The 14532-nt window shown below is 42.5% G+C and overlaps 1 protein-coding gene across 5 annotated transcripts in view; it reads right to left on the reverse strand.

Annotated features, from left to right (window-relative positions):
* Positions 1 to 14532, reverse strand: part of cadm1a (cell adhesion molecule 1a) — a 291106-nt gene that overhangs the window by 88562 nt on the left and 188012 nt on the right. The window contains exon 1 of one of the 5 annotated variants that reach the window (XM_061752061.1): positions 13936 to 14071. The exons of the other annotated variants lie outside the window; for them this stretch is intronic. The gene's annotated coding sequence lies outside the window, so the exon portion shown is untranslated. Of the gene's footprint in view, positions 1 to 13935; positions 14072 to 14532 lie in introns of those variants that run through there. 5 annotated transcript variants of the gene reach the window in all.

Here is a 14532-nt window from a genome sequence, read left to right on the forward strand (position 1 = left end):
TTGTGTGTCTGGAACGGATTAATGGCATTCCCATTTATTTCAATGGGGAAAGTTAATTTGCGATAAAAGTAATTTGAGTTAAGGTTACGGACAGAATTAAACTCATAAGTCAAGGCACCGCCGTGTTTGATTCGATCGCTAAAAAGTGTGCCAGAAAGTAATAGTTTTGACGACAAGAAACAGCTGACGCCATTACAACCAATGGCAAAGTGTCGCCGCCCCCGCCTTACCCTTCACTTGTTCAAGTAATCTATAAACACCAATTTAACTTTATTGACCATATGCTTTAATAGCATTCTACCATTTCTCAACTAGCAACAGCAGCATCACCACCTCTTAAATTTCCATCAAAGATTTCAGGGACACGTTGAAACAGCACAATAATAAGAGTCTCCTGCACGAAAACCTCAGGCCCTGTTTATGCTGTTATATAAGTGCACCGATGCAGGACAGCGGAATTCATGAATATCTCAACTGGGCACAACAAGAGACACGCAAAAAGAAAAAAAAAAAGAGAAAGAAAAAGTTTTTTTTCCTGCACATATATTCCCCAGTGCGCAGCGCTGACACTGGCAGATGATGGACCATAAATACTTCATAAATAGCAATTACCTCAAAAAGCAGACGCGAAGAAAAGAGCAGCTTTTTCAGTCAATTACAGTATGAGGCTTCTCTCTCTCAAAGGGTGGAGAAAGATGATTCTTTCCTTTCAAGCGGCGAGAGAGAGAGAGAGGAGGAAAAAAAGGAACCTCTATCATGTTGTGAAGCCTCAATAATGTTTCCCACCACCTTCATGTCAGGGATGAAAGACCGCAAATGTCCTTTGAACCCCCCCCCCCCCCCCCCACCCTAGAGGTCTTGACGTGCATCAATAAGACTTCCATTCCTGAAGATGTTTGAGGGCTAACGACGCATCATTTTTTCCGATTATCTCAGGTCCATTTAAAACTTGCACTCAATGGTTCTTCTGTGAAGAACCCCAAAAATGTGAATGTTCCCTGAAGTCGCACAATTCAAAAAGGGTTTCTCGAAAAACAACTCCGATCGTCAACATTCGGGAATGAGGCAGCAAAACAGCTTTTAATGTTGTTAGGCATTAGCGAGATGTCCGCAGCGAAAAGTCTGAACATTAAAAAAAAAGTTAAATCTTAATGTTTTTGCAAGAAAAAGTCAGATTTCATGAGAGTTGTATTTTTTTAAAGTTTATTTATTTATTTTAGATAAATGGCTCTATATCCATGGATTGCACAATGAACACCGGAGAACAAATTCATTCTGACATCGGGACCAAAATTATTTGGTTTGACCAAAATAATACAGATCTTTGGCATTGCAGAATCCAGACTATACATACAGTATATAAAGTCTAACGTAAACAACGGAGTTTAGCACCTCTTTCCAAGCGAGCTCAGAGGCAGTAGCCTGACCTCCCCTTTTAGCTCCCAACTCGCTTTTAGTGGCAGCTGCAATCACGTTCATGATGATGCAAGACTGGTGCTAAAATGTAATCATCATGGGGGCTTTTTTTTCCTTTCCCCTTTTTCAAAAGATCATTTAGCCAGTTGCTCCTGACAAAATCCTCAGAGATTATTAAAAAAAAAAAAAAAAGCAGATGAAGATGACTTTGGACCAAGGATTTAATTCGCTGCGAGGGTCGCCGCAATGTTGCAAAACCCTTGGATGAGTCTTGAGTATTCCCTGTAGAAAACAGCAACAGTAGGCACAAAAACCAGCACACATTTAGAATAAAAACCGTGGGCTGTTTTTTTTCTCTCCCCCCTCTCTTTAGCATAAATAAATAATGAGGCAATTTGAGCGTATTTTTGGATCTGCCTCTCGTCTGTTTTATAAAACGCCACCCTTGGCAGCAGAGTCACAGCTCAAGGGTCTAAGGCGGGTAAGTGTGTGTGTGTGTGGGAGGAGACTTCCTTGTTGATGACCAGGAGGATTGCTAAACCTTAAAACAAAAACGGAGAGGAGTCCACGACTGAAGAAACTGTGACAGGTGTTGTTGGGTGGCCATGCCGCCATCAGGCCTTCAAATAGTGGAATGATTAAATGAGTCATCAGTTCACCAATTACTCAGATTATTCATCTCCAGTTCCAAGGCTTTATCTGACATCTGGTATTTCGAGATGAGGCACTTGGAGGCGCCCCAGACTGAATCTTTACCAGCCAGGTTGTTATCAGCCAGGGGTGAGCAACATGTAGCCCTCGGGTCTTTGCCCAACTGGAGCTCACGGCTAGAGTGCCAGACAGTCCACTTTGAGAGTTGATCCACTATTCAGTTTGACAGGTGGGGATAGCAGGCGTGGCTAATTGCCACCCGAGACCTGAACTGTATAACCCGACCTCAGTCGCAGTCAATCAATACAGTTTTCACCAACCAACCAGCTAACAGACAAAACAATTAAGAACCATTAGCGACTAACCTGCAGAGACATTGTTAGAGACTCTCTCTCTCTGAAATGTAATACATTAAAAATCTAGAGGCAATATTGGACTCAGACTTGAATTTTAACAGCCACATTAAATCAATTACATCAGCAGCATTTTACCATGTAAACACATGTCAAAATCAAAAGGAATAGTGTCTAAATCTGACTCAGAAAAACAAATCCACATTCGCCTCCAGCAGTTTAGACTACTGAAACGTAATGCTCACTCAGCTGTCTAAATGAGCTCTAAGACAGCTTCAGTACATTCATAACGCTGCTACTGAGTCCTGACTAGAACCATGAAAAAAGACTGTGCTCCAGTCTCTGCACTGGCTTCTTGGCGCTCAGAGAACAGACTTCAAAACAGTTCCGCTTGTGCACAGGTTTTTTTTTTTTTCTGTTTTCTTTTTCTCCTCTCATTTCTGACATGTTAGAGCCATATGAACCTTCTCGGGCTCTGAAAATCTCAGGGTGTGGTGTCCTGTTGGTTACAAGTCAGGATTAAATGCAGCCAAACTGCGCTTCAGTTTTATGTAGTTGAAATCTGGAAAAAAAAAAGTTTCCAGAAGATATGCGACAAGCCTCAACTCTGACAATGTCCAATTCCAGGCTGGAAACACTGCTCACATCTAATTTATTTAATGATTATTTTCATGCTTTATGACTATTTGACTTATTGTAATTTTATGTGTCTGTAAAGCAACCAAATTTGCCTTGCCAACAAATCAAGACTGACTGAAGGACCAAATGAACAACCAACTCACAAACCAACCAACCGATCAATCGTCAAGCCAACTTACTGACTAACTTACAAATGATCTAACCAACTAAAGCCTGGATCAGACTGCAAGACAAACTTAGTCTCTCATGATGGCACTATGTCAGACTACTGCCATAAATTCTTGTATCGCAATCTAACCGTACTTTACATAATGTTATGTAGCTAGCTAGTGCTAGCAGTAACAGTTGCAGGTAAAAATGCCAGCATTCTGTTGATTCGTACTCTAAAGTTTTGGAAAACATCAGTTTGTGCGCATGAATAAATGTTGACAACGCGCCGGTCGCGATACATAATCCTATATAGGACTGCATGTAGCAAATTGGTCAACGTCATGGTGGAATATGCTCCAGCTAAAGTTAATTACAGTGAGGACAAGCACTATAGAACATGGATGAACTCTGGATGCAATTAAGTAATACTGATAACTGACCCCAGGGTAGTGGTTAGCACTAACCAACCAATCAACCCACTAGCTAACCAACTAAGCGATCAACCAACCAAACAATCAACCAACCGACGAAACAAACAAACTGACGAACTAAAAGAATCACTGAGAACCCAACTCACAAACCAACCAATCAATCTACTCTACCAAAGATCCAACCAACTAACCACTAGTGGTTTCGGCCTCAAAGTCAAAACGCACTGTTTTCCAAATCTCAGCTCAGAATTATTCAGACTCAGTCAGGTACCGTAATAATTCAACAACAAGTCATCATCAGCAAAAGCAGCAGTGACCGTGGAGACCAAGGGCGGCGTTATTATTAAAGAGCAGTTGTGACAATCACGAGTCGCCTCACATCCTGCGCGCTGCCTGTAAATGAGCGGATTGCCCACAGAAGTTGTTTAGTTGACTCAGAGGAAGCCGGCGTGCTGATGTCCCGGCTCGTGGCGTTAGATCGGAGGTGGTCCGCGCCACATGATGTCGCCATGTCGTGACTCATCTTTTTTCGGAGGATGTCTGCTGCTCTGCGACCGCCTCCGCTGCCGGTTTAGTGTCAGAACAAACAACAAAGGCTTGCCATTATCACAAAAAAAATAAAATAAATAAAATGAAATAAAGTCACAACATTGCAGGTGGGCTTTTGCCTTTAGAGGTAATAAGTTGACAAATTCAACACTGGACTGGCATTGTTAAAAAATGTTAACCTGGCACTCAATGATAAAGCCCTGAAAAAGGGAAAGTTGTACCTAAGGAAATGACTCGGTTTTTGAAGTTGGATCTTGTTTTCATTACCACTTTGAGTAAATGTCGTTAGTCATTGACATGTGGCAACACCTGACATCACATGCAAAACAAAAGTGGTACACTTTACCCTTTCAACCTCACTGCAAGTGGACTGTAACGAAAAAACAAAACAAAAACAAACTTGAAACGATTCCTCAATCGGCACCTTACCAGTTCTGCAGAAAAAGATTTTATGACTTCCTTGGTCCATACGTAAGGTCTCCACAGAGAGGTTGGTAAAAAATTATTCAGTAGTTTTGAGTAATCCTGTTAACTAAGCAAGTAAGTAACTGATAGACTGACCAATTGACTAACTCAAAAACAAACCAACTAACCAATCTAACCAACCGAATGACCAAAACCCACGACCCGACGTACAACGAACCAACAAACAAAAAACAACAAAGATCTAACTGACGGACCAACTAAGTGACTAAGCGGTTGACCAACCATCCATGCGAGAAACCAATAAGACAATTAACTCACTAACCAATCGATTAGTCAATTGACTGACCAACCGACCAACCAACAAACCAGGTGACTGGCTGACTGACCACCAAACAGTCTAATCAACTCAACAAACCGACTAACTGAACAACCGACCAACTTAGTAACCAATCTAACTAAGTTACCAACCTCCTGACAAACTAACCGAAAAAAAACTTCCCAATCAACTGACCAACTTACAAACTGCCTAACAGTGCTGACGTCACTGCGGCTATCCCGCACGTCACTGCGGCTATCCCGCACGCAGTTTTGCCTTTATATTCGTGTGCAAATGTAGTGCAGTTCTCCTCCAAGTCAGGGGTGTCGCTACGGCTGATATTGGCTAGGCAGCCACAGAATGGAGTTTCATCTGCATTTTTGGGCCATTTCCAGTAGCCGTTTTTACTTTACTTTCCGTAACAAGGAACAAAGCAACAACAATGGCGACCGTGGAACAGTGTCTCCTAGAACAAATGGACCTAGATGACCAGATGATACTTTTAATTATGCTGCAAAATGTGACGCAGAGGGGCCGCACGGGCCAACGCGTCGGCCACGTGATGCAATGCGGGCGTTTAGTGTTGATTGAACCGCTATATACATATTTAATTTGATTGTATCATCTGCTTGATGACAATCAATTTAGTATTTCTTCGAAACATGCCGGCAACAATCATACGCATATTGTATTGAACCAAAATTTTTCCCCTTTTTTACTGTACCCACATGAAATAATGTTTTGCGTTTTGCCGATCAAATGCAAAAATGGGCCCGGCAAACAAAGAGAATGTCAACGAGTATCTTAATAAGGCGCATGTCCTTGATCTTCCCAACCCTTGAAGACCATATTGCGAGGCAAATTACTGTCAAGAAGACTCCGCTGCCAGATGTGGCTCTCACAGTGGATCACAGAGGGGGGAAAAAAAATAATAATAAATAACCAAGCATATGCTCTGTGCCGAAGATAAACGCTACAGGCTTCCGGTAAGCGGATCGAGAGAATTCCCGAGACGTCTGGAGCCTACTTCGTACAATATGGCCGAGGAGTTGTTCGGACGGTAGCGATGAGCCGGTCACATGACGGTCGTGTATAAATTAGCACGAGGCGGTGTCGTGCAAGAATTTGGCGCATTTTCGGAGTACACACACGCTAAGTGCTGCTTAATAAGATATGCTTTATCCTTCCACCTACTTCCAAAGATGTGTGATTTGTCTTGGGTAGTCCAAAAAGGGGTGATGACGTTTAAAAAACAAAAAAAAACAAAAACAAAACAACAACACCTAAGTGCCTGGTTGCAACATTGTACGTTTAGCTTTTTTTTGCTCTGTGTTTTCTAAAGTGCTGACATAGCAAACATTGTTCTGCTGACTGTGAGACGGTAACTCCAGGCTTTTAAACAATAACCTAAAAAGCCTCATTAGGACACCTCACAAAAAAAAAAAGAAAAAAAGCTGATGGACAATGCGGCACATTTCTTTTTGAGGATCCCTACTCAGCCTTTCCCGACGGGCATCTGTCTTCACAAAGACTCTCGCACATTGCTTCTCGCTTTCTTTTGTCATCCAAGAGACCATACGCTATTATGCAAATGCACAAATGGCGTCAGCCCAAATAAACAAATGTGTAGTAACATTTTTATTTTTTGGACTGACTTCCACCTTGTCTCCTTGAATTGCTTTTTTGATTTTCAAATTTTCAGCCGTCCAAAGGTGATTTTATCGTTTATGTATTTACTGCGGCTCGGGATAAGTTTCTATTGGGGGATGCGTTTCTTTGGAGGAAGACATTTTTATAATAACGTAAAACAAAGATTTTTTTTTTTTTCACCAATATGTTTGGTAAAATTAACTCATTCACCGCCAGTTTCCCATATTTCCAACCATTTTAGATGGACCCACAGACTATTGGATTCTGTGACGATAGCACTGAACCTAACAAAAGAAAGAGTAAACCGTCTTCTTCCACCAGACAAAAAAGTTTAGTAACTTTAGTAATCAGCAGCAGAATACGGATTGGTTTCACAAAAAAGACGAATTTGGGGCAGAAAACGAGGTTTTGCTTTTTGCGTTTGCCCTCAATACCAGTTTCAGCGATCGACACAACATTGGGCGCACGTATGTCTATCATAACAGGACGCACAAAAACAGCCTCAAGGATCCATGCACGAAATGGAACAGAAAGTTGGCCATTTTGGTTTGAAACATTTGGGGTGAATGCCATGGCTTGAATTTGACAAACTCCTACAAAACAATTCCTCCGAATAGAAGGAGTTCTCCTCGACAGATGGGCGAGGTTAAATCATGAATCTTTAAATGTGGGCAGAGCAAGTTGTCAAACGTTAACAATAATTTTGAGGATTCGCCAAAATGGAGGAACGAGGCCCCGTCCATCGCCGCCTGCAGCTTTAATTGGGCTTGTTCTGGCTCACAAGCGAATGCAGCTTCATGCGAAAGCTAGTTGTGCTGACAACGTGTCTTACTTTATCTGCCTTTCCATTCACATGGTGCGATTCACAGCTAGCCGCCGCTCGACAGAGCTGAAGACGTCTGCCGGAGACGCTGCCCGTCAAGTCGCCCGAGAGTGCTGCAGTACACCTGCCACTCTGGCGCACTCAGCATCCCGCTCTAATTCAATTTGCCACTCAAAAGCTTTTTCGACCACCACCCCCACCACCCGAGCCTGTCATATGCTTTTCCCAAGTCGAGAGGGAGCTGCGCTGAGAATGAAAAATCTATACAGTGGTACCTTGAGTTACGAGAGTCCCCACTTGGAGTGTTTCAAGTCCCGAGCTGTCGCTCGGTCGATATTTTGCTTTGAGGCCTGAGCAAAAATTTGACTTGCAAGTGAGCTTCAGATACTCCGCTGCTAGATGGCAGCAGCAAACTTCACAACATGCGGCCATCGTCACTTCACGTGGTTGCCTCGCAGTAAGTCTCGCATTTTACTTTTCTTTTGCCAAATCTTTTTTTTTTTTCTCTAATCATGGAAGAACGTGAGAGTCCTGAGAAGAAAAGCTTGAATTCATAGAAAAACAGCACATCATAGCACCAGTGAAGCAGTGTGCGTTTCTTTGGGGGGCTGGAACAGATTAATTGCACTTCCATTCATTTTAATGGGGGAAGTTGATTTGAGATAAGTCCACATACAATTACGAGGATATTTGAACTAATATGCTGTAGTAAATACAATATCTCACATCATTGTTTTAGGGTACAACTGCAAGAGAAGTGACACTTTACTGCAATGTAGTCAGTGAATAGCTTGTATAACTGTACATTTACTGCAGTCTTAAAATAATTCAAGGCACAGCCTTCAATGCCAAAAGCACTGGTAACAAAAGTGAGTACACCCCTAAGTGAAACTGTCCAAATTGTGTCCAAAGTGTCAATATATGTACTAATACATATCAAGCCATTTTCTATACCATTTATCCTCAGTATAGTGTGCTGGAGTGGTTACAGAACAAATTAAATTCAAAGTTCAAAGTAATTACATAAATGCACTGTACAAATAAATGCCTCCTTCCTACTAACTACCTAGTACTCTGTAGCCTATTGCAAAAAAAATAAAAATAAAATAAATTAGGGTATTAAAAACAGCTCTTGGCATGATGCAGTGCCAATTGTACAGAATAAAACAAAAATGCTCTCGAGATAGTACAGCTTCATCTCTTGTACTCAAGATGTATTAATATTAAGAAATAATAAAATAATCTGAATCAACCACAGAATACGGCGTGAAGAAGGCCAGCTCCCGTCACGCCGACAATCACGGCGAGCGAGCGCAGCCATGTTGAGTAAGTTTTCTGTGACTGATTAATTACATTTATCGTGCATGCCACACAACGGCACCACCAGCGCTAAATCGCGACTGCAAAGCCGGATATAAAAATACGAAGAAAAAACAAAACAACAACATCAAAGCCAACGATATTGGGAGGCGCAAAATGCTTATTAAAGCCCTCTTTTTAAGTCTTGTGTGCACGCTGAGCCGCCGTGCGCGCCGCCGATGGTGCTCGCATGCACACAATCGCAAATCCATATTAATCCAACATGACAGTGGGAAACTCTGCCCAATCAATATGGCTGATTGATTGTTGTTCAACTTGCAATGCCGGTGAGTCCGAACTCTCTCGGTGTGTGTGTGTGTGTGAGAGAGGGGGAACCACCAGAATGTGAGCATGAGTTTCTTTAATGAAAAAAAGGCTCCAGGTCAATGAATGAATGGTCATTTAAAAGCACCTATAATCAGACACTTTATTTTATTTAATAGAGTGGACCCACAAACACACAAACGACATCTGACAGGTTATCCTACAGTTTAGCTAGCCTGGCGGCGGGTGCCAGCAGCCCTCTTCGAGGCAACACCTGCTCAACGTCTGTTTCCCGGCCCCCTTCGGTGCGGTGATAAGCAGTTGTCATTCCTTAATGTTCATCGCCCCCTTTCGATTTCTAGCAGTTCCAAAAATGGCGTAAAACCACCTACAATAACTCACTAGCCGGATGAAGACATGCTAACAAACAGCAACAATGGATGGGAACAAGATTCTCCTGTATGTACGTCTTGGTAAGGAGATTCATTTTATCCAAGAGTGTATTGAAGACCACCTGTGATTGACTGGCGACAAGTCCGGGGTGTACCCTGGGATAGGCTCCACCTTCCCCGTTACCCTAACGGTGGCTCCTGATCGAGAGTGGAAATCCGGAGTGCAGCAGCAAAGTGGAGACTGCGGAGTATCATAGAGCGGTGTCCAATGCTAAGGCACAGGCTCTAGCTGTGTGTCCGCAAATGTAACAAAGATGAATCTGCTTTGTTTAGTTTTGTAACATTCGACACCGGTCTAGAGACCACATTTTGAAGGTCTCGCACTCGACTTCCAAAAGTCTTGGTCTTGTCTCGGTCTCTGACTGGCTGGAATCAGGATTTTCTGTCAAGACTGGTTGAGATCAGCACTGATCTATTCTTCAACTTCATAATGTTTCTTAAATGCAACCAAGCTCTTATTTAAATAATTTTTCAATACATACGGATTTATTTATTTGCAAGAATTTAGTTGGGGGGAAAAAAAGGTTAATATTTAAGATTTTTGCAAGTTGAAAGAGTTGCAGACACCGTCTTTCTGGCTGTCAAATGTATTTGGAAGAAAATAAAACTAATGAGAGAATGCTCTTTCACTGTTCAACCTTGTTTAAAATTGCTGTTTATGGTCTTGGTCTTGTCACGGTCTCGGCTTGTCTCGGTCTTGGTCTTGATTTTCTCTCAACTCCCAAAAGTCTTGGTCTTGTCTTGGTCTCGATGAGTTCTGGTCTCGGGCAAGTCTTGGTGTCGCATAGTGTGGTCTTGCGCACTAGTACCTGCTTTTAACATGTATCAACGGCGAGTACTGCTGTAATAACTGGAGTAGGTGCTGTGCAGTGGAAAAAGGGCATACGTTGCTGCAGTTCTCGGTAAGACGTTATCCTGTTTTGATTGTCTTTTATGTTTGATGTTACGTTTGCAACGGATGGCTTCAAATCCATCCCATGTAAATCCATGTGAATCCTTGTAAATCCATAATTCAAGCATGAATCGTTGGAAGTTGGCCTTATCGACGGGATTGTTTGACCCCAAAGATGTGCATAAAGCGAGGGCGCGCCCCCTTTTAAAAAGTGACCATATTTGACTGAGAGCTATGACTGAATGGCAGCCAAGCATATCAGTTTTAGTTAACGGCATATGAAAACCAACTTTTGGCTGTACTGGAAGGCTTTGCACTCTCTGAAGATGAAGTGTATCAAAGGAAAGAGCTATAAAAATTGCGTGAATAAGTCATAGGCCATTCTTCCCCGAGCTGAGCGCAGATTTTTAACAACCTTTGAAATAATGAGGCCTGGAGGTTAATTCATTAGTTATTTTCCACTAAGTGAACAGCAGCAAAGATAAGTTGGCATGCCGAATATGTTGACTCTTGACGAGACTGAAGCCAATTTAGTTGGTTTAAATAACAACAGAAGGCTCCCTGCCTCCAAGATTTGAGCAACGCCTTAGTTAAGAAGGTGATTTATTTTTTTCCTGTTACATCGTCTCTAAGGGGTGATTGAGTTTTTCCAATTCAAGCTGCCCCCTTTTGACCTGGAGAGGGCAACAGATGCCTTCGAATTCGGCGAGTCTACAAAGAGGAAACTGTTCTTATGTTTGGTATTCATGCTGCTAAAATAATAAATTCAGTCTGATGACTCAGCTGTATAGCAGGGATGACCAAACTGTTGTGCACCCTCCAGGTATCTGGTATAAGTACTTCCTGGAAATAGCACCTGCTTATACCAAGGGTCGATAGTAAGGTACAGCCGTGTTGAATGTGAAACAAACTTTTTCTGAGAGGCGACTGAAGGCAGAGAGAATCTGGATGCTCAAGTCACTCACTTAGTATTTGACTCGGCATGCTTGGAAACCAAGTTTACAAAATACGAGAAAAAGCCTTTGCAAGTAGCTACTTTTACCATGTGTTAATAGCGAGTAAAGCTGTGGCGACTTATGTAAATAACTGGAAATAAAAGCTGAAATGTTGATCTCTTTCTCAGATTCATCATTTGATTTAAAACTAAAATGTTTTCAGTTAACAGCAAAAATAAAGAATTGGCCTCACTGTCCCAATTATTTCCTTTTATCTCGGCCCATAACATGACAACAAAGGCTTTCAATTGGATTCTGTTCTTTTGGAAGCGAGTGCATGTGTCTTGCGACGCACACGATCTTATCACGTGTTAAAACAAAGACAGGAGACAGATATGGGGACCGTAACTCCCTCAGGGCAGATGTCGGAGATATGTCCTTTTGTCCAAATCAAAGATCGGTCGCCCCGGGGCCTGCCTCAATCTGAGCGGAATTTCGAGAGAACCGGATAAAAAGCCTTGTTGCTTTACTTTGTGCTATATATATATTATTTATTTATTACATATTGCTGTTTTTTGCGATTTTTCCAATCAGGCAAGGTAACCTAATCACTTGTATCATTTAAAAATAGGTTTCCATTGCAAATATTGATAATGTGGCCAAACTGACACCATCATAAAACCTTTATTGAGTTTTCTTGAGTAACATTTTTATAAAGCTCACACAAAAAATAAGTTAACTACTGATGATAAGAATAAAGTGTATAACGATCGGTGAAAGGCATATTGCGAAACTTCCCGACGTGACACAAAAGTAGGAATTTTGAAGTTTTGTATGATTTTAGAGGCACATTGTCCCTTAACTTCGACGTCTGGGGTTCCTTCGTATGATGTAAGAATCTCCTTGGCACCGCGCCTACTCAGTTTTAAAGGTGGCTGAAAATGCGAGGGAACCTCTCGGGTAATCTTGGCGTTCCTTCCTTACTATTAATGCTGAAACTCCACCGGAGCCATCATTAAAAGGAACCAGCTTCTGAAATGTGGCACTGCCAAAGTTTGACACAAACCAAATGAGGGTGAGAAGAAACAAGACTGGGAGGGATGTTCATCAAATAGCTTTTCCAAAACTGCTAGAGAAATCTCAGCACGCAATCAAATGCGCCGTGCCGGCATTACCGTCACCCTCCACCCGCCTGCCTGCCGTGGTAGGGTCTAATTAAAGCGATGACCCCCAAGGTTTTCTTTCCTGCTTCTGCTGTGGGGAGCCAACCTTGCGAGCGCAAAGACAAAGACAAACAGACTTATTAAGCCAAACAGGCCTATGGTGCTGCCTGATAAATGACGAGGGGAGATGAGGAGGGGAGGGGCTTTCGTCGGCGGAATGGAAACACGGAAACAACTTGGGAATTTAATGTTCAAATAAACATTTTCATTTGAGTCGGCTCCCTAATGGAAGGGGAGAAAAATGGTCAAACCAATGTTGAAATGGACCTTTCCCTGACACACTCTAAAAAGTCCATTAAGCTTTTGGAAACAACATGGCGCCTAAACTGTGTTCTCTGGAGAAATACTTTCCAATGTTGGGACTAAACTTGAGATAGGTTTGCCTTTACAGATTACATCCACAAGCAACACAAATGAAGATGGAAGCTAATTTGGAGTAAAAGTCAACCACCGCATTGCCTGACCATAGGGAGCAACTCCTGAAAATCAGGCTAACTCTCTTTGTACGACTACCCCATTAAATTCATTCCAAGGCAAAAAGCAAGAGCCGAAAACCCACATAGCAACCGCGAGTTAGCCCCGCTAGTCTAACTAGCTAGTTGGCTCCAGCGACAACCGCGAGTCTCTTGAACCAAATGAGATATCTGTCATGATATCAAGACTGGCCTGTATCCAGACGGTCAGAAAATACCAAGAAAGAGCAGTTGTAGAACAACAATAAGAAGCTAGGCTAACCATTAGTTTATCTGGTAACTACATTTCGCTTATAAATCCTTCTCGTCATTTTTATGGCGGTGGAGCCCTTGTGACATGTTATACAGACACTCGACGCGACCAGTTGCTCCTCTATTTGGTTGACCACACAAGTATTTGTGATTGTAAATACTAAGCGGGTTTAGCATTCGCGATTGTCAACTCGGACCGTTTTCAGACCAGAGTGGGGAAAAAATTAAACACCACCAAAGGATCTTTGCTGAGGATAATCTTTCAGCAGCATCCAATAATCACACTATTGCTGAATTATATCAGAAGAAGACAAAAAGGAAAATGCTCAAATTCGACCAAATTCTGGGTATATTTCTACTCCACTGAACAGCAGCGTACCTTTATTTTACGGCTAAAACAAGTACATTGCCTACCTTGGAGCATGTGGGTGTTATGTTGTGCTCATTTTTTGGTGGACTGAAATATCTATGCGGATGGATGTTCAAAACAAAATGTTTTAATGTCATGGTGTCACTTGTGCAGGTGCACCATCTTTTAATCATTACTACCTTTTAAATGAGCAAATCTGTACCCAAAACTTAGATCTGAATTCCATACAGATCTCAAATGAAATTGGTCCGTCTGCATTCTGAGGGTTTTGTATTCTTCCAATACAGGACGACGGAAAACACCACGTTTACCTTAAGAGTTCGTATCTCGCCAAGGCCTAGCTTTCCTCCCGGCCAGAAGGGACCATTCGTCTCGCAAAGTTCAATCTGTCATTCCAGCAGCTTCCTGGTGACGGGCCAGAGAGAACAACATGGCCACAAATCAAAGGTGAGAGCAGAGAACCGCCGACACTATTGGGACGGATGGCGGTTGTTTGGGGCGGGGTGCTTTGCCAGGGGCTTTGAAATGCAAAGCGAAGAGAGAGAGGGATGTGTTTACACGGCGGCTTTTGTGTCGATCCATCAAAAAACTGATTCCGGAGCGCCATGAATGACACCCGGTGCTGCCAGGCTGGTCTGGCAGATCCGCCAGATCCCGCTGGCCGCAGAGACTAACAATCAAATTTGGTTGTCTGTCTTGCAGCTCCTTGTCCTCAAAGTCATGAGGCGACAACATTACCGACACAAAGACAAAAGGCTGGGCTCGCTCCCTCCTTTCTTTTCGCTGGCTTTCCTGGCATACTAATGACAGGGCTCTCCAAAAGAAAACAATGTTTCACGACACTCCAATACATTGCATGGATTCTGGTGCTAGCGTTCCTCGCGTTCCCACCTAATCTCAGAAGATTA

The sequence above is a fragment of the Phyllopteryx taeniolatus genome, chromosome 17, assembly GCF_024500385.1.
Source record: "Phyllopteryx taeniolatus isolate TA_2022b chromosome 17, UOR_Ptae_1.2, whole genome shotgun sequence".
Classification (NCBI taxonomy): Eukaryota; Metazoa; Chordata; class Actinopteri; order Syngnathiformes; family Syngnathidae; genus Phyllopteryx; species Phyllopteryx taeniolatus.